General features: G+C 49.1%; 1 protein-coding gene across 4 annotated transcripts in view; it reads left to right on the forward strand.

Annotated features, from left to right (window-relative positions):
* The first annotated feature begins 303 nt into the window (after positions 1 to 303).
* The window catches only part of LOC135915126 (B-cell lymphoma/leukemia 11B-like), a 190347-nt gene continuing 169688 nt past the window's right edge, over positions 304 to 20962 (forward strand). For 2 of the 4 annotated variants that reach the window (XM_065448121.2, XM_065448123.2), the window contains exon 1: positions 305 to 528. The gene's annotated coding sequence lies outside the window, so the exon portion shown is untranslated. Of the gene's footprint in view, positions 529 to 20962 lie in introns of all 4 variants that reach the window. The other 2 variants (XM_065448120.2, XM_065448117.2) reach the window with 2 other exon arrangements.

Here is a 20962-nt window from a genome sequence, read left to right on the forward strand (position 1 = left end):
CGTCCAAGGCGAAGCAGAGTAACGCGTGTTGTTTCTTCGTCTAGCCGAACCAAATATAGCCAAGCAACAGCAGTTCACCAAGCTAAACAGTGGTTCAACAACTAAAATAAAGGCTAGTATGCTTCGCATCCTGGGCTTAACCTTACCTAAGCCACAGCCATTTTTTGCGTACTCGTTAAAATGCGGGAAAACTGCCGCTCGTTGACGCGATCGGGCGCGTCGGAACCGCGTGCGCGCGCGGCCGGAGTTGCGAAATCGAAACAGCGCCGCTCTGGAAGTTCGCCGCTGGGTTCGAGGCTACCGGCTGCTCGACCAGTCACGCCGACTGGCGTCAGCCGTCGGCACGAAACATGGAAATTTTGTGAGTGGGAGTGGGCTGGCACGGTGGTCGGCAAGTGTTTTCGGCCGCGAAACCAACTCGACTACGATGGAACAACGGCTCCCACTCGCGTGAAAAGCCATCGGAAAACCGTCACGTGCCGTCCGAATGTCCAGAGGCGTCAGGAGACCAGCGCGTCGCCGTGTTCGGTGAGTTAATCGGGCCTTGCATATTCATCGCGGCGTGCATGTGCGGCGGCACGCACGCGCGTTGTCGTCGGCTGGTCCACACCAAGTGCACACCGGGCCGAATTCGCGCGTGGTTACGAACGCGTCTAGCGCGACGTCCACTTGCCGCCGGTGGCAGTCGCGGTGCCAGGTAGCTCGTAATGGCTACGGCGACGGTTCGATTTCTTCCCAGCCTGCGGCAAGGTTTTGCTTGCGCCAGAAAGGGGCATTCGATGCCGCTCGGCAACCGCTGTATCGCCAGCACAGGCTGGCGCGGCTCGCATCCGAATCAACCGCGTCCGTTACTCGTTGCCCCCAGCACGAAGCAGTTTGTCAGTGATTTCGGCTGCCCGGTGAAGTTATTTCGAGCCAAACATGTCTGTCGTGGTAACGTCGTGGCTGCCTGGCAGCGTTGTTGGCCGTTATGTGCTCCGCGATCTCGGCCAGCCTTCTGCTTGTCGCTACCTATGGAACAAGGCGTCTGCACTCCAAGTGCGAAGTTTTCTGGCAGCCAGTGGTCGCGAATTGAGCTGCAGCAATCGCCAGCTTATGTGCGTGTCGCGGACAGCGAACGTAGTCCGTCACCTCACCGCCTGTGTCACCGCTGTGTGTGAATTTTGCGAACGCCGCGATTAGGCTGTATGCTTATGTGGGATCCCCAGATAAAGCAGAGCGAGACGCCGATAGGGCTCTGCCGAGGTGATATTACGCGGCCGCGCGCACTGCCGCCGCCTTTGGGCCCGAGCCAAGCGGCGCCGTGGAAGAGCTCGCTCGTCAGGCAAATTGTGCAACCCCTGGCGACGGCACGACGCTCGCTCGCACCAGGGTGCAGTCATTGCGAGATCATTGATAACACGCGCTACTTCACGCTCAGGCGTGATTGCGTGAGCCCGCCGTCGCGCCTCGTGAAAGGGCTTGCCCGTGGGCATGGGAAGAACGAGCCTCGCGTACAACGGGAGTGCGTGCGCCCCTCGTTGCGTAGCCTGCGTTGGCACGTGCGTCTGATTGTTATTTTGAAAGCATGCCGACAGCACGTTTCTTTTTCGCGGAACTGGAAAGTGTCCATACGTTTGCTTTCGGCATTCCAACCGACGTCAGTGACTATGTATTCAAGTTTAGCGCCAATGTACGGGAAGCTGAAATAGCTGAAACTTCCAATTGTGCCATCTTTTGGACGACTGCGTCTGGTTCAACGCGTGCCATCTGGTGCACGGCGTCTACTTTGGTACGCTCGTCGGTTGACGGACACAAATTCGTCGAATTAAGTGAACGTTTAGGAGCACGGAAAACATTCGACATAAAAGGTCATAAAGGCGTAGGGGGAAGGAAGTCGTACGAGGAGTTTGGGATGGCGCTTTGTGAGCAATAGTAACGAAACCATACCCCGCTGTAACGAACACTGACATAACGAATTGTTGGCTGCGATCGATCGGCGGGCGATTCAACCGTGAATGTTGTGGATTAAGGGCTTCAGTAAAAACGTTTATCCACAATAGAACGTGCGTCCAGATTCAAAATAAATGAATATACATCGACATATCTAAATAAAAACGTTAAAATCGATCAATGCATCTGACAAGCTTCTGTTATGACGAGTAAAAATATGTCGCTAAGTATGTGCGCAAAACACGAGCCGTGCAGACATCTTGCTTATGAATAAAAACGCCATCGTTCCATTCTGAATATGTTAAGATAAAAGCGAAGCAAATCTAAAAAAAAACCTTGCACGAATAGCCCAGCTTAGTTGTAAAACGCAACTGTGCCAAAGTAATCAATGCACTGTACCACGCAAGTTAATAATTTATTGAGGCAAGGAGTAATACAAGTCATTTATGTCAAAAGTACACGCAGAAAGACTTGTCAGAATTTTCTTTCAGGAAATATACGACTTCCTCTGAGCTTTTCACCAAAAGCGGTTCGTCAACCTTCAGAACCCTTTTGAGTTTTTCTTGCAAGAAGAGTGCAATCGCATTTTGCCATTTCCAGATTTCAGGTGCCGGGTCCGGATCAGGCGTGGCGCTAGTGTGCACGGTGTATAAGGGGTTTTTTTTTTCTTCTTTTAATGAATTGAAGTCGGCGCATTGTGTTGTCAACGTGTCCCCTTCTGTCCTCGTCCGCTGGCGCTAAAATTTCTATCGAGCTCACGTGTAAGGTTAAATGTGGAGGTTTGAGGTCAGTTTTGATTGCTTTCCTCCATACGCTCTTGCAAACAAAATTAATGGAATGCCAACTATAGACAAGTCAGCCACCCGTGTTTGACCGTGACGTAGTTGGGTAAACAAGCGAGCGTGTCTTCGACACGGCTACCGTTTGCAGTACAGTGCAACGGCAGCGCTTCGTTGTTTCGCTTCCTAGCGCAAAGCCGCCGTGTGCGCGACTCGCGGGAAATGCGACGCGATGCGCTGTGGTGGTATTCGTGCAACCGTGGTTGCAAAAAAAAAAGAAATCACTCAATGCCGGCAGGTGCTGAATTTAATATTTTTTTATATACGCCGGTTTTCTCTTCGGTGTTAGGCAGCAGCGAGGCGCATAGCTTTAGCAGTTGCTCACAAACGGTGGGCAGGGGCTATTAGTTTTGTAACACTCGCATTTACCCTTTACGAAAGGGCCAACTTCGGGGAAAAATCAAATTTTAAAGAGCCGATCTTCATCGATTCTTTTAGGGGTGCAAAAATGGGGAATTATTGAGTTTTACCCGAATGCGAAGGGCCCTACGTATGCGTTGCTGGATTCCTTGCAACGCGCACCGAATAACGCCGAGCTAAAGTACAGGCGCCGACAAATGTGGTATACTCCACGCAGCGGGAGCCGGAGCAACGGCACACTGCATCGCGACGCCATTTACAGGCGATGGCATCTGGGATCGAGACAGCCAATGGGTGTCCTTTATTATCGGCAGACATGATCCCAGATGCTGCCTGTAGATGGCGTTGCGATGCAGTTTGCCGTAGAGTTACTGTATATGCTACCAAAGGTAGTATATGCTACCTTTGGTAGCATATACAGTAACTCTAGTTTGCCGTTGCTCCGGCTCCCGCTGCATGGACTGCGTGCACGGAGTATACCACTTTTGTCGGCGCCTGTGCCTATATCGCCAATCTCGAATCTTGTGGCAAGTGCTTGTGTAAGCTGCGCAGGCTTTTGCAACTCGATCGCGGAATCACGCGGGGGGTGTACACTGAACGCGACATAAACGTCAACATGGCAGAGCGTTGTAATACGTCATCAGCACAGCAACGAACGCGGCAAGGTCGTAACGTCGTGGGACGGTATACGCACGCCTGTCGCTTTTCTTGCGCGCATACGTGCCATCCCAAGGAAACCAATCGAGACACTGATCGCGGAAGTGTTTCGCACAAATGCGACACGTATTGTATACTCTATTTGTCGAACCAGCTCTCCACAATTTATCCGACGTAGTGCGTAGCGCGAATAAAAACACGGGAACAAGAAAGGCGATCAAGGGCAAGCGCTACTCACAACTGTTTAATGGAAGGATAGTACATATACATATCCTCTTGTCACGCATGCTTTCTTGTTTCCGTGTTTTTATTCATGCCAAGTTCTAATATGGACGACCAACTAGCCCAACAGTCAACTCTTCTACAATTTATCCGTTCGTGTACGTCGGCGCAGCGCTGTAATTTAAGCATTGTCAAAACAATGGCACTTTGTAACACTAATGCCTTCCAGTTGGCATCACGCGAAAGAAAAGAAAAAAGAAAAACACTTTCGACAGCAGTTATAGTTGCTTTTACTAACAGAACATCCACATCTATCACGGGTCTCTGTCGCACTACAGATATGTTAATATAAAGTTAGTAGGCAGTGAGTTACCGAATAGAGCAGTTAATTTCTGCGGGGGTTTTTTTTTTTTTCAAAGCGTGTATGACATGGTTCCGCTTCCCTTTGGGCGAAACTCGCGCTGCAGGCGGCAATCACCTGCGCCCGTCGACAAGCCGATAACAAGAAGCCCACGAGACGGAAGTAAATCTGTCCATGAGTCGGAAAGCTGCACTCGCAAAAATAACACACCTGTCGTCCCGGGCCAGTTTGATACGTTTTCGCCCTCAACGCGAAAGTCTGAGGGGGATGGTCGTCATCTCCAGGGTCAGTGCGTCCGTTGACGTGGGGTGACATTGCATATTCGACAGAGCCTTGCTATCTCCAAAACTCCCTAATAGTTCTAGCATAGGATACCCGAGCCACAGCAAAGCGTTTGGGGACGCAAGCTCCATTGTGGGCCCTGTGGGCTCTTGCGTTACATACTTCCGTGATCGCTTTGCATTCTTTTGTGCGCCCGGCGGTTTGTTTCCTTCAACGTTTGGGTAACTTAATGTAAAACGCTAACACCTAAAACTCCCTGATAAGCAACAACTTTTAAGGGACACTAAGGAGAAGCGCAAAATCAGCTTAGACTGCGAAACTATGCTCTTTAACAACTAAAAATATGCCAATCTAACGCCCATCTTGGAATCATTGTGAAGCGAACAATTCGTGGAGCGGGTAACGAAATGCTATAAATTTGCCCGTTTCATTCGGGCGTCTTCTCAAGAGCTAGTGGGCACGATCGATTGTGGCTTCATGGTTAGAGCATCTCTCTGCTGTGCTGGGGCACCGAGGTTTGATCCCAGAATCCATCACATAATTAAATTTTTGTTTAATTGTGAGCTATTCAGCAAGGCAGCAACCACGGTCAGGAAAGTCGGTTACGGTTCTCCAGCAAGGCTGTGCTTTAAAACTCCGTTGTCATTAATTTCGTCAAGTGGTTGGTTACTGTAAGAGAAAGTGAAGGTTAAACTTCAATTTTTCGAATTTCGCGCCGGAGCCCTAGCACCGGCACTCAAGTGTGACGTCGTGGACTTCGAAGTATTTTGTCGTATTTGAGCCGGTCCCCTGTGCAGGCACGTACCCAGGGGGGGGGCCCGGGGGGGCCCGGGCCCCCCCCCCGAAATGGAATGGCATACCCCCCCCCCCCCCCTCCCCACCCACGCCACCACTCCTCACACATTCCTAAAGCGCCGCCAGGTCAATGTTGAGACTTGGCAGCTATTAATCGGTCAGCATTATGCTGCCTTTTTCACTCCTTTTAGACGGCGGTAGTTATCGGCATCTCTTGTAATGTGAAGGACAGTTTTCTCATAGATTCCGCACCCGCGCGATTAAATCGAGATGCGTTCAGTTTTCACAATCTATTCAACCGTCACGCGCATAGCTGTTCCTTTCGTTAGTTCAACCTTAATTGTTTAGGCTGATCCTGGGACCAGGAAAGGGATGCGGCTGTTACTGAGCTGGTCTGTACTCTCGTGGAACGAGTTGCGGCCGGAGAAAACGCCAATTGCGTTTAAGTTTTCCCTTTGCTTCATTATTTCTTCGAGTTACGGCTCGCCGCGACGCTGGCAGATGCCCGGAACCTTATACACGTGATGTAGGTCAGATAAGGTGGGAAATAAAATAATGTTAAAGTGCGTCCATCACGAAACCCTTCAATGACTCTTAAACCCATAAGCAAGATGACTGTCGCCCGTTACTTCGTCTGTTTTCCCCTAATTGTATAGCACTTTTCGTGCAAAATTGGCAACTGGAAACAAAAATCGCAAGGAGATGCGAAATTAAGCGATCTACTAAGGGAGAGAGCCAAGGCAACAACCAAACTGCAAGGAAAAGCGAATAATAAAAAAGTTAACCGTTGCTTATGAGAATATTGATGGATCAACATCCTTTTATTTAAAAAGAAAGTAGAGAAAACGGTGCCGGAAGTGGAGAACAATTACTTGCTTTGAATGACGCTTCTAAAGTTATCGGTCGAACCGCCTCACGTAGCCACTTCTCTGCTGTGCTTATGTGGGTGTTTTTCTAACCTTTCGTGGTGAGCGCAGTACATCTAGAATCGCAGAGTCCTGCGCTCTACGCGGTTGTGTAGGACTGGCGGTCGCACAGCGTTACGCAATTCCCGGAACTGTCAAAACTGATCAACAAGGCGAAAGTAACTGATATTCGGAACTATAGCATGAGAAAGACTGGAGAAGCTGTAAAAAATGAACGCAGCCTGAAATCAGTAAAAAAGAAACCTGGCTTGGGACAAACCATGCTGTACACACTAAAAGATAATGTCATCAGCAATCTCGAAGATATAGTAAAAGCAGCGGAAAAATTCTAAGCTGACCTGTATACAGTACTCAGAGGAATCACGATACCTCCCTTAGGAACAGTAATGAACAGGATACAGAAGCTCTCCTATAACTAGCGATGAGGTCAGAAGGGCCCTGCAAGAAATGAAACGATGAAGAGCGCGGGAGGAGAAGGTGCAATAACAGTCGATTTAATCAGAGATGGAGGAGACATAATGCTTGGAAAACTGGCGGCTCTTTATACGAAGTGTCTATCGACTGCAAGGGGCCCAGAAAACTGGAAGAATCCAGACATTATACTAATCCACAAAAAAAGGAGACGTTAAAGAATTGAAAAAATTATAGGACCATTAGCTTGCTCCCAGTATTATATAAAATAGTTACCAAAATAATATCCAATAGAATAAGGGCAACACTGGATTTTGTCAACCAAGGGAACAGGCTGGCTTCAGGAAGAGATACTCTACAGTGGATCACATCCATGTCATCACTCAGGTTATCGCGAAATCCGCAGAGTACAATAAGCCTCTCTACGTGGCTTATATATATTACGAAAGGGCATTTGATTCAGTAGAGATACCAGTTAAAACACGCTGGCGGGCTAGTTGGTTAGAATCCATGGTAGAGTGTATAGGCGCGACTGGACGAGGACGAAGAAAGAAACAGATACACAGACACAGCGCTTCACTTTCAACTATATATTTTATTTTCGCACGCATCGATAAATATATACCGTGCGAGCGGAAACAAACGTGACAGCAAAAAAGAACATTGAGTGGTACATTTCGTTGAACCGGACACGTGTGCAAGGCAAGGGAAAAAAAGAGAGAAAAAAAACATCTACTACAATTGTCACGAAGACAAACCAAGGAATCGTATCTCCTTTTCCGAAAGTGATACCGAAGGCTTGCTTACGCACTTTTGCTGTAATTTTGCTATCTCGTATGCCTCTACAATCTCCCTCGTCATCCTGCTATGAGCCTTATACAGAACGGAAGTGCTTTCAAACATACGCTTGCAGGAACAATCTCGGCAGTGAATGCCCAAGTGACCCGAGATTACCTTATTGACATTGTATTGATGCTCCCTTAATCTATCGTTGATGCATCTGCCGGTTTGACCAATATACGTATTTCCGCATGAAAGTGGGATGGCATAGACAACGTTATGAGTACAGGTTACAAATTGTTGGCGATGTTGGGTAGAACATGAGGGCCTTTTGTTATTTTCTGTGTTAACCTGTTTGCATAGCTTCTGTAGACGCTCAGGGGCAGAGAAAACTACGTCTACTCCCGATTTCGCCGCTACTCTTTCTCATAATCTCTGAAGAATAGTGGCGAAATCGGGAGTAGACGTAGTTTTCTCTGCCCCTGAGCTTCTACAGAAGCTATGCAAACAGGTTAACACAGAAAATAACAAAAGGCCCTCATGTTCTACCCAACATCGCCAACAATTTGTAACCTGTACTCATAACGTTGTCTATGCCATCCCACTTTCATGCGGAAATACGTATATTGGTCAAACCGGCAGATGCATCAACGATAGATTAAGGGAGCATCAATACAATGTCAATAAGGTAATCTCGGGTCACTTGGGCATTCACTGCCGAGATTATTCCTGCAAGCCCATGTTTGAAAGCACTTCCGTTCTGTATAAGGCTCATAGCAGGATGACGAGGGAGATTGTAGAGGCATACGAGATAGCAAAATTACAGCAAAAGTGCGTAAGCAAGCCTTCGGTATCACTTTCGGAAAAGGAGATACGATTCCTTGGTTTGTCTTCGTGACAATTGTAGTAGATGTTTTTTTTTCTCTCTTTTTTTCCCTTGCCTTGCACACGTGTCCGGTTCAACGAAATGTACCACTCAATGTTCTTTTTTGCTGTCACGTTTGTTTCCGCTCGCACGGTATATATTTATCGATGCGTGCGAAAATAAAATATATAGTTGAAAGTGAAGCGCTGTGTCTGTGTATCTGTTTCTTTCTTCGTCCTCGTCCAGTCGCGCTTATACACTCTACCAGAGATACCAGCAGTCATAGACGCACTACGTAATCAAGGAGTACAGAACGCTCACGTAAAAAGCTTGGAAAATATTGCTACATGCGTGTGGTATTTGTTTGTTTGAACAAGGCACGTGGGCGCCATCACTCCAGAAAAGAGGAGAGAAGGAACTGGGCTCGCGCTGTGAATCTAACCGGTCAGCGCTGCAACCATTGTTGTTAATATAATCTGTAAATAGTTTCTCGTCTTAATGACTCGTCCTTCGCGTAAGAATATCTACAGAGGTTCTACAGCTACCTTAACTCTACACAAGAAAAGCAGGGAGATACCTATAGAGAAAGGGGTCATACAGGGAGACACAATTTCTCCAAAGCTGTTCACTGCGTGCTTAGAATTCAAGCTATTAAACTGGGAAGGCTTAGGAGTAAAGATCGACGGCAAATAGCTCAGCAACCTTCGGTTTGCCGATGACATTGTTCTATTCAACAACAATGCAGTCGAGTTACAACGAGTGATTGGAGACCTTAACTGAGAGAGTGTAAGAGTGGGGTTGAATATTAATATGCAGAAGGTTAAGATAACGATAAATAGTAGGGCAAAGGAACAAGACATCAGGATCGCCAGTCGGCCACCAGAGACTGTGAAGGAGTTCGTTTACGTAGGTCAATTAATCACAGGGAACCCTGATCATGAGAAGGAAATTCACAGAAGAATAAAAATAGGTTGGATCGCATACGGCAGACATTGCCAGCTCCTGACTGGAAGCTTACCATTATTATTGAAAAGTAAGGTGTACTCAGTGCATTTTGCCAGTGCTGACATATGGGGCAGAGACTTGAGATCAAGTTAAGAACCGCGCAAAGAGCGATCGAACGAAGATTGCTAGGCATAACGTTAAGAGAGACAAAGAGAGCGGTTTGCATCAGAGAGCGAACGGGTATAGACGATATTCTAATTGACATCAAGAGGAAAAAATGTAGCTGGGCTGGCCATGTAATGCGCCCATTAGATAACCGTTGGACCATTAGGGTTACAGAATGGGTACCAAGAGAAGGGAAGCGCAGTAGAAGACGGCAGAAAACTATAGATGGTGCGATGAAATTAGGAAATTCGCGGGTGCTAGTTGGAATCGGTTGGCGGCAGGACAGGGGTAATTGGAAATCGCAGGGAGAGGCCTTCGGCCTTTAGTGGACATAAAACATGATGATGATGATGATGATGGAGGTGGTGGGCCCCCCCCGAAAAAAAATCCTGGGTACGTGCCTGCCCCTGTGACACAGGAAAAGTTCTCAAAACGTGCCAAGTTCAGTCTTTGGCTCCTTTAGGCTACGTAGACCATATTTAGCGATGTAGCCTACACTGTAAAGCAATTAATACCCTATTTCAAGTGATAACTGACACATTTAAATCTCTCAACGTGAATGTTCTGCGTTTAGAAATAACCTTATCAAAAAGGGAGTTCGCAACATTACGTGTAAATACCCTTAGCAACATCAGATTCACATGGGTGTAAGTACAAAATCACACTGTTAAAGCAGCAATAACAATCTGATTTAACAAGGTCATAAATAGACTAGCCTCCGTGAGTAAGCCACCTCTGGGCTGGTTATTTGCTAAGCCAACGAAAACAAGTATACTGTGCGAGTGTGTGACCAAATTCGCATCTTAGCGCGAGCTCACTATAAGAATCGCGAATTTATAACACGGTTGTCATGTTTATAGCACATAACAGCGCGCACGTGACAGCCAACAGATGACAATTTTCGCGAGACGTATAGCGAGGACTGCCCGATCGGTATACCGCACGTGATAGGTTTTACATGAATGCGCCAATGTCTGCCGACACTTGCGAAATATGTTGTGCGGCAACGTAGCCTTGGTAATTGAGCGTTATCTCGACAGAGATTCGCTGAAATAATTTTGTAATTCCATCATCAGCTTTACTGCACTTCCAAATAAAACAGCCCTGCACCCGTATAAGGCGTAACCTGCACCTTATAAAGGGGGAAGGCGTAACACCCTTGAACGTGTTTTAATGAAAGTATACAGCAAACCACCAGACGTTTGGTGTGACATTGACCCTATATAGAACTGAGGTAATGGAAGGGAAACCCAACACTCCTTGACGATCGCATTTAGCTGTAAACGCATGTGTAATGGCGGCAGCGCCCGTCCTCGTGTATGCCACGCGAACAGTGAGCCTCGACACGTGACTAGGAGGTACCGCCGGCTACCGTAGACGGGCACAAAGTTCTCGTGAACAACCGAGTGGCGACCACAACCGTGGGTTTCGTGCCAGCGTGCACGTCTCGTTCGAACGGCCACTACGCATGCGTTGTGGTGTGCAACCGCCGCTATCGCCGGAAGCCGGCATTCGCGGACCCGCATTTTGTACTCCGCCACGTGCGTTCTTCCGCCTTTGTCTCCGCAGCGACACGTAAGCCCCCGTCTTCTCCGCGCTTCGCCAAGTGGCCGCTACTCAGAGATCCCCGGTGATGGTGTCGCTATCCGGAACGCATTTTGTTACCGCGCCAAGTAGTCTGCCATCGTTGGACAGCGCTTTTGGTTGCTCGGAACAGACGCTGAACCGACGCAGCTTGCACGAGCGACGGTTTCGCGTTACCCCAGACGCGGAATGGACAAGTAAACCTTTACATTCAGTGGTGTGTTCTGCCTTAACTGTTGCCAAAACGAGGAGCTTGTGTTTTCTCTTGCCAAGCCTACGCTAACGTGCATTAAAACGCTGGACTTTTTCAGAAGCGCTCTCATTTGTGCACGCTTTGCCTGCTTCCGCTTCATAGCCACAGAAAGCTGTCCCCGAGCATAGTAAGTACAGCGGGGCGTGACATTTCTCGAGGCGCTCGACGTCTCTGCGCAGGCGCGAGTAAGAGCGGGTGCGAGAGAGAAAATCTGGGGACTTTTGCTCCTTGACCACGGTGTACGTCTGTATGTCTTACACCGTGTCCTTGACTATCTGACGTAGGAGGTTTCTTTGCGTGTGTTGTATGCGAAAGTCGAGTTCGCGCTCGGACGCTGGCTGGCTTCGCGGTGAAGCGGGTGAAGCAGCGGGCACTGATGCACCATTTGGCGACCGCTGCGTCTAAAGGCACGTCGGAGAGACCTTCTCGCGCGTGCGGCGCTGGTGCTGAGTCAGTCATGTCGGATTATAACTTTGTTGCGCCTTACGGCACTGTAGCTTTAAAAAAAAAGATTTTTCCGATGAAACATTAGGGACTGTAGTGGAGGCCGGGCCTGCTCTCCTGGAGAAGTATCTTCGCTCTTGGCAGGCTTTTCGTATGCTGGTGTCCGAGACTATTCAGGAGCATTTTTGAGTGGGCACCTTTGAGTGAAGTAAACGCACAGCGTCTTAACAACCACGGTTGAACGCGATTGCCTGATGTCACGCCGTGAGGATTATTGGCTTTGCGTCTCTCCCACGTTAGGTTAGGGTTAGGTTAGCGTAAAAGGCTTTGGGTGACGCGGCATATTCTCACAGCGGTTACGCCGTGCTGATTGTCTTTGCGTCTCGGCCACGTTATGGGTTAACGTTAGGTCACCGTAACGTTACGTTAGGCTAGGTTAGCGTAAAAGGCGTTAGGGTGGCTCGGCGTATTCTCGCAACGCTTGCGTCGTGAGGATTATTAGAGACTTTCAGCGTGTCCGCTATTCCGGCAAACCGGGGCGGTTTGGGCGGATTACCGGATGGTCGGGGGCGTAAACGTGAGCGGCCGTAGCGGTGCAGCCGCCTGGTGTTGTAGAGCTAAATCAGAAAAACAGAACTAAAATTGCAGTAACCTACTTTATTCTGGTTCGCTGCTGGTGCAAATTTTCGGCAGAGGCGTAATTGTGTTCGCAATTACGCCGCTGTCGATAACTTAGAACCCAGCTAAGAAGAATATAGTAATTGGGTCAGTGTTTAGGTGGTTGAGCTTTGCACCACCAGCTGGCGCCACCAATCTGGCCGCTCACGTTTACGCCCACGACCATCCGGTAATCCGCCACGGTTTGCCGGAATAGCGGACACGCTAAAGGTCAATAGTAGGGACGTTTAGCGTGTCCGGTATCCGGGAAAGCGCGGGCGGTTTTCCGGTTTAGCGGGGGCGTAAAGGTGAGCGGCCCGATCGGTGGCGCCAGCTGGTGGCGCAAAGCTCAACCACACAACCACAGAGCTAATTACTGTATTCTGCTTAGCTGCTGGGGTAAATATTCGACAGTGGCGTAATCGTGTTCACAATTACGCCGCTGCCAAAAATTTGCACGAGTGGCGAAGCAGGCTATGGTGAGTTACTGCAGTTTTAGCTATGCGTTTGACTGGTTGAGCTCTACAACACCAGGCGGCTTCACCGCTCACGTTTACGCCCCGACCATCCGGTAACCCGCCCAAACCGCTCCCGTTTACCGGATTAGCGTACAAGCTAAACGTCTCTAGTCTTGCGTCTCGGCCTCGTTAGGTTAGGTTAGCGTAAAAGGCGTTAGGGGGGGGGGGGCGACGTATTCTCATAGCGGTTGCAGGGACGTCGAGCGTCACCGGTCACCTATCAGTCACTCGCGTCCAACCGCGGTTGCTAAGGCGCTCTGTTTTCTAAATTTTCAATATATGCGGACCGGCCCCTTCCACGGTTCCTATACTACCTCCACGGAAACATCTGCGATGTTAGTTTCAACGTACATTGCCGTAAGACGCGAGAAAAGTATAATCCAGCTCGACTGACTTAGCACGAGTGTCGCAGGTGAGTGTCCGACACAAGGATCGCTAAATGGGGCGTCCGTACCTGCTGCTTCACCTGTTTCGCCGCCCCGCAAGGCGGCATCCGAGCGTAAACTCGACCCCATTTCGCAATGGCGGCACGCCTGGAAACAAACGCATACGTCACGCAAAAAAAGAAACTTTTCTTCCGTAGTGCCTAGGCAGAGTCCCCCACATTTTCTCTCTCGCACCCGCTCTTACTTGAGCATGAGCACAAACGTCCGGCGCCTCAGGAAATGCCACACCCCGCTGTACTTACTAGTTTTTCTTTAACCTCCTTGGTACTTACTAGCAATTGTAAAGTCGCTTCCGGAACGGGCGGGCGCAACTGCTGCACCATAGCTGTGGTATCGGAAAGTAAAAAGCTCCGACACGAAAGAAAAATGCGGGAATGTCACTGTCGATCGCACAGTGTGGCTCTTTCCCTTCCGCGCCCACTGGCCATCGTTAGCCCGCTATCGATGATTTGAGGCGCGGCTTTCGAGACCTTCCGCACCGCTCACGGACACACTGCGCTGTCGGACGTCAAGGAGGATAACTATATTTTAGTTTTCTAAGTAGTTCACTTTTTCCCGCCAGGAGGGGATTTTTGAACGCGCGTGGGTTTAAAGGGGACGGAAGCGTTAACGGGTCAGCAGTCGAGATAAGCAAGAGGCGTTTAGAGTATTGATGGTAAAGAAGCAAGGAAGAAATTTACATGACCGGATCTATTAGTCATAGCTAGCGGTACGAGCTAGGTTTTGAACTAAAAAGGAAGGTTAATGAGATGTATACAAAAATGCTAGATAAAAAATCACCGCCCCAGCACTCCGTACAGACGGATAACCAGCGAAGCTGAAACGTGCGGCCCCGATGTTTATCACTGGGTTAATCCCGAAGGTTCATTAAACGACGGCTTGCTAGGCTGTCGGATCCTCGGTACACAATTGCTGCTTGCGCTCTGCTGCACGAGCCTGTTTTTGTGCCCGGGCTGCAGCATCGGCACAGCATGGACGAGCTCGTTCCCGGTTCTGCTCGCGGCGTTGCTGATCGAAAGCTGCCTGCTCCTAAGGAGTACGTATGACGCAGGCCCACCCATTTCAGAGCCGGAGAGAAACTGCTGTGCGCGCGCTCGGCGGTGACGGAGAGCAACGACGTCACTACTGGCGCAGCTAATCGAATACGACCTAGTTAGCACAAGGCATTTTCACTCCGTCCCATGGCGTCATGTTACTTGGCCCGACTGCCATAGAATCTCCCGACTCCAGAGTGGGCAACAGATATTTTCACGTCACGGCTTTCATCACGCCAGCCTTGTCAATGGAAATTTCGGGCCAGGTAGCGTGGCGTCATGGATCGGAGTAAACAGGCCTTGTGCTATCGAGGTGGTGTTGGCTAATCGCGCGCCTCTGTTTTTTTTTTCTTTTGCGCATGCGCACGGGGTTGCGCCGGAGGAGTTTTCGGCGTACAGCGATGGACAGACGGGCGAATCGGCTAGCCATATACAGCTTCGCTGTAAGAACATGTATAGCATACCTGAATAAATCAAGCAGGCTAGGTGACTGTGTCACCGCCCCGTTTCAATGGGGATGCCACCAAATCATCATCATCATCATCGGAAGTTTTTGCGATTGTCAAAGTAGAACGTAGAAATGGCCGTCCGCTTATCGATGGTTTGAAACTCCGCTTTTGAGACCTGCGCCGCTCACTAGAGTTACTGTATATGCTACCAACTCTACCGCTCACGGACACTCTGCGCCATCGGACGTGAAGCAGGACAACTACAGTTTTGTTTTCTAAGCGGTTGGCTTTTTTTCCCGCCAGGCGGTAATTTTTGAACGCGCTCGGAAGTTTCGCGATCGTCAAAGCGTGAAGCAAAAATGGCCGCCTCCGGGAGCGGCGCGCTCGCTTCGATAGATTGCAGATCTCGCGATTCCGCCGCGCATAGAGTTTCTCACTACAACACCTAGAGGGTAATCTGGCACCACCGTCTATGGGAGTTTCTTAAGGGGGCACCGTGCCGTCATGGGAATGACGGTCATTTCGACCGCACCGATGGCACCGGCTGTTGGAATCTCAGCGCTGCCACCAGCTATTGGATCCTCAGTGCTGACACCCGTTGTTGCAACCGGACCGTTGGCGCCCGTTGTTGCAAATGGGTCGCAAGCCCCAAGGGTAGCGTTGGCCTGGCGGCCTGGGGCACACTGGAAGCATCCGAAGGTCCCAGCAAAGCATGAGGCGACTGTTAACAGAACAACTTGTTTATTCTAGCATCGCAAAGAGCGGGCGGTCAGGTCGACCGAAGTAGAGAGACGGGAGAGCACGTTACTCAACAGAAGAAATCGGAGCATCTCTCCTGGCGTCCGGGGGCAGCTGCTCTTATACTCTTGGCGTCGCGGGCAAGAAGGAAGGTCACGGGACGACACCACGTGACAGCGGCGACGGACGGACTGAGAGACACGTTGGGACAATGAGGTGACGCATCAGCCGGGCCGGCGCCGGTCAGACCTCCTCGCTTCACACTGGGGGAGCTCCTCTCCCCGGCTGCCGCGCTTTGACAAGCGTGGGCACACACACACACACACGCACACACAAAGACACGTGGCACTGAACTTGCCGGGACGCGCTCGGCGGGGATGCGTCGCGGCCGCTCCGAACGGGCCAAAATGTCCGACGCTTTAAACGAAGCCCCGACGTCCGTTGCATCCGCGCCGGCCATATCGCGCGTCGTAGGCGAAACGTAACACGGTATATGTGTCTGCGAGTCTCGTGTTGGCTGGTGTTGCAAGAGGTTTCGTCTAAAACGTGGATATGGCTACGCAAATAACGCGTTCTTAAAGTAAAATCTTCATAAAATGTTTCTATTCACGTATATTACATCTTTAATCACCCACGATGCATGACCAAGCGAAGAAAAGTAAGAACAGACGACCAACTGTTGCAAAGCGAGCGCGAACCTTGTCGCCTGTCCTCCAACTTTAGAGGCCCGCTGACTGATCCTTTTTACGTAACATGTAGTCGTACACACAATAACAAGCTCTCATAGTTAAACAGAACATGTTTTCGCATAATAATAAAGCTAAAACAGCTTTTCACGTGCTGTTCTAGCAGAAAATGAATCATTGTGACAGACGGAACGGTACTGCCAAGCGCGTCTTCAAGGTGTCCTGTTTCTACGAGAACGATGCCAATCCGAATCCACGATATACCGGCATTCCCATGCATACCACAGCGCAGCAGCGCCAGATTTCCCTCTAGGTAATGTAGTGAGAAACTCTATGCCGCCGCGTCTGCGACTGATTTTGTCGATGGACCAAGCAGCAGCGAGTCTGATGGTGCTGCGTGTGCGTCGGACTCTGATAGCGGCGACGACGCAAGCCTGCCCGGAACGTCGGCGGCCGCAGCCCGGAACGTCGGCGGCCGCAGCCCGGCACGCCCAAATGTAGGGCTTGCCGTTAAATTGTTGTTGTGGAACAGCTGGTCAGTGAAAAATTTAATTTTTGTCGGAGATAGTGCCTGTTAGATGGCAATACATTTTGTACATCTCATTATTTCTGTTACTTTTATTCTTAGTAGTAGAAACGTGTCTTTACAAGCTTTGTTCAATTTTATCTCACAATTTTGATTCTGGGAATTTATCTTTTTTATGACATGCACCTCGTTAATAAAACTTTTTATGTATGAAAAATGCATTCATTTTGCTTTTTCTTTACGTATTACATAAATTGTTGTGTTGAGTAGTTCCTTCAGAAAAAGAAAATCTTGGCGTAACATACAAAAAGTAAACACAATTTTTACCCATGGTAGGAAAAGAGTCTGGCCACCTCCATTCCACAGCCGCCGCAGTTATTTTTTCAAATTAAAAAAAAAAGGAAATTTCTAAAGGAAACCATGGCGCTGCAATCGGTCTGCTTATATAGAAATGATGGTTAGTACATGAATTTGTCTAGTCTTCGTGCGTGTGTGACTTCACAGACTCCAGCGTTCGCCCCCTCCGTGTTGTCGTTGACCGTGTGACCCGTTTCTGAAATAACGCGCTGACATAGAGCTACATTAGACAGTTTTAGTAGACAGTTTTAGTATAGCGTACGCTATTCCATTGCGTACGCTAAAAAATAGCGGGTCGTCACTGCGCATGCGCTGAACGCTAAACGAAATAGCGGGTATAGCGGGCGTACGCAACGCAAACGAGTTAGCGTTAGCGTTTTTGCGGGGTTTGCGGAGTTTGCGGGAAACATGGCGGCGATCCCGGCTGCCCGCTTCGAATTGAATTTGGCGTTGCCTTTGTAAAATGCACTTCGTTCGTAGCAAATGACTGTGCAAACGGCTTTCGCTTAGTCTCTGGCCGCTTCGACGACAGAGTATTATGGATAACTTCGTGGTGTTTTCGAGATCGCTTCTCGTTTCGAACGAGTGAAAGCCTAACGAAAGAAACGTTTGAGATGTCAGCGCCACCTATCGCTACAGGCGCGAAATAGCCGCAACGACGGAATATGGCCTCAGAGATCCGAAAATATCGTCGGCCAACTAAAATTGTACAAAACGTGCGCTGCTTAGCCTACGCTATTTTATAGCGTATAGCGTACGCTATAGTTGCGTACGCTAAACTAAAACTGTCTATTATGACGGCTTACGTTATGTGATCGCTCCTACAATGCTCGTCTCGTGATTTAAGGTAATCGCGGATTAACGGTTTGCTCGACACATGGGACTCAAGCAAATACATTGTGCCAGAACAAGCAATTCTGGGTAACAGCCTTGACCGCAAGGAGGCGCCTTCAATGTCGAGCGGGTTGCGCGAAGACATCCACCGGTGTAACTTTTTGGGGTGGTTCATCCGTGTGCTGTTTGTTCAGTTGTGCCAAACGATGTAGCCCAAAGCTGCACTTGTCTTGCGTGACCTTTGTAGCGCTGCTGGAGCGTGCTCAACATGGCGCGCGTTAGTTTAGCCGAGCGAAGTTTCTTTCAAAACTCGATTTGGCGTTCATTTGGCGGGGAGAGCTTACTTACTGGCGGAGCGAATAAATGGACCGGCAGTGTTTCTCTTTCTGAAATTCGCGCCCGAGCCACAGCGCCAATGCCGTCGGATGAGATCGGGGGTTTCAACACGTTTTCGCATATTCGGGCCCTGTTCATTGAAACATTTCTCAAAGTTCGCTGTAGTTGAGGTGTTAGTTTCTTGAAAACGCACTGTAGTCGTTTTTTATCGAGTGACTGTTAGCTATAGTCCCTAGCAGGCGGTGTTTCGGGACGTCGCGAGGGATTAGTGCTGTGGACGCCATATCCTTGTGTAGATCTTACGCATGTTGTGGCTTACCGAGGCATCCTATGTATATAGCTCCCGCGGCAAGACGGCCATGTGTTTCATAGGCACAATTTACCAACCATCTTAACATTCTCTCTGGTGTTCCTTTACGTGGCTTGTGTATGTGTATATATATATATATATATGTGTGTGTGTGTGTGTGTGTGTGTGTGTGTGTGGTTAGTGTATTGTAAGGATTGGGGGCTCAATCCCACCGTTCGTAACTCGTTGTCAAGATTGGAGTCGGGCATGAATTAGAAGGTAGCTGGCCCATGCCGTCGTCCAACTTATCCACGCTGAGGATGTTGAAGGGAAGGACTGCTTCTCATCGAGAACGAGGAATATGGGTTTATTTACAGTATCTACATCAGTCTAACATGACTGCTTGAGAAAAGTGCATCAGTCTAACATGACTGCTTGAGAAAGTACCTCGAGCACCCGCACAAGAGCGGTTTATAAACACTCGGTCCCCCCTCGATTCCAAGGTGACGGAAACGTTCGTCCAGGCATCGTAAACAAGCCGCCTCTCCGCGGGACGGCTTGCACACGCACACACACCCGCACAGGTTCGCGGTCCGGAACCGACGTCACACGGACTTCGTAGAACTCGGAGCAGACCCCCGCAGCGCGGCCGGTAGCCCATTGTCTTGCGTCTCGAACGGCGCGTGGGAAGAGGCATGAGTAGACGTTCCCGCGGGCACTCCCCCGCTCGCGGCCGACCAGGTGGGCGGTGGCGGGCGCAATAGTTGGTCCGCCGACCGCGTTTAGTCACAATGGCGACGAGGCTGGAGCGTAACGGTGGCGTTCCAAGCAAATGTTGCCGCCGCTATCGCAACTGGCTGGCAAAACTTGCACCTGAGCGGGCCGTTCCTTACTATATCTATCTATCTATCTATCTATCTATCTATCTATCTATCTATCTATCTATCTATCTATCTATCTATCTATCTATCTATCTATCTATCTATCTATCTATCTATCTATCTATCTATCTATTTTGCACTTGAATGTCATCATCATCATCAGCAGCAGCAGCCTGGTTACGCCCACTGCAGGACAAAGGCCTCTCCCATGCTTCTCCAACTGCCCCGATCATGTACTAATTGGGGCCGTGTTGTCCCTGCAAACTTCTTAATCTCATCCGCCCACCTAACTTTCTGCCGCCCCCTGCTACGCTTCCCTTTCCTTGGAATCCAGTCCGTAACCCTTAATGACCATCGGTTATCTTCCCTCCTCATTACATGTCCTGCCCATGCCCATTTATTTTTCTTGATTTCAAGTGTGTCATTAACCCGCGTTTGTTCCCTCACCCAATCTGCTCTTTTCTTATCCCTTAACGTTACACCCGTCATTCTTCGTTCCATAGCTCGTTGCGTCGTCCTCAATTTAAGCAGAACCCTTTTCGTAAGCGTCCAGGTTTCCGCCCCATACGTGACAACTGGTAATGCACAGCTGTTATACACTTCCCTCTTGAGGGATAGTGGCAACCTGCTGTTCATGATTTAAGAATGCCTGCCAATCACACCCCAGCCCATTCTTATTCTTCTGATTATTTCAATCTCATGATCGGGATCCGTGGACCTGCCCTAAGTAGATGTATTCCCTTACCACTTCCAGTGCCTCGCTACCTATCGTAAACTGCTGTTCTTTTCCGAGACTGTTAAACATTACTTTAGTTTTCTGCAGATTAATTTTCCGGCCCACCCTTCTGCTTTGCCTCTCCAGGTCAGTGAGCATGCATAGCAATTGGTCTCCTGAGTTACTAAGCAAGGGAATATCATCAGCGAATAGCAAGTTGCTAAGGTATTCTCCATCAACTTTTATCCCCAATTCTTCCCACTCCAGGTCTCTGAATACCTTTTGTAAACACGCTGTGAATAGCATTGGAGAGATCGTATCTCCATGTCTGACGCCTTTCTTTATTGGGATTTTGTTGCTTTCTTTATGGAGGACTACGGTGGCTGTGGAGCCGCTATAGATATCTTTCAGTATTTTTACATATGGCTCATCTACACCCCGATTCCGTAATGCCTCCATGACTGCTGAGGTTTCGACTGAATCAAACGCTTTTTCGTAATCATTGAAAGCTATATGTAAGGGTTGGTTATATTCCGCACATTTCTCTATCACCTGATTGATAGTGTGAATATGGTCTATTGTTGAGTAGCTTTTACGGAATCCTGCCTGGCCCTTTGGTTGGCAGAAGTCTAAGGTGTTCCTGATTCTATTTGTGATTACCGTAGTAAATAACGG

Source organism: Dermacentor albipictus, chromosome 4 (assembly GCF_038994185.2).
Source record: "Dermacentor albipictus isolate Rhodes 1998 colony chromosome 4, USDA_Dalb.pri_finalv2, whole genome shotgun sequence".
In the NCBI taxonomy this organism is placed as follows: Eukaryota; Metazoa; Arthropoda; class Arachnida; order Ixodida; family Ixodidae; genus Dermacentor; species Dermacentor albipictus.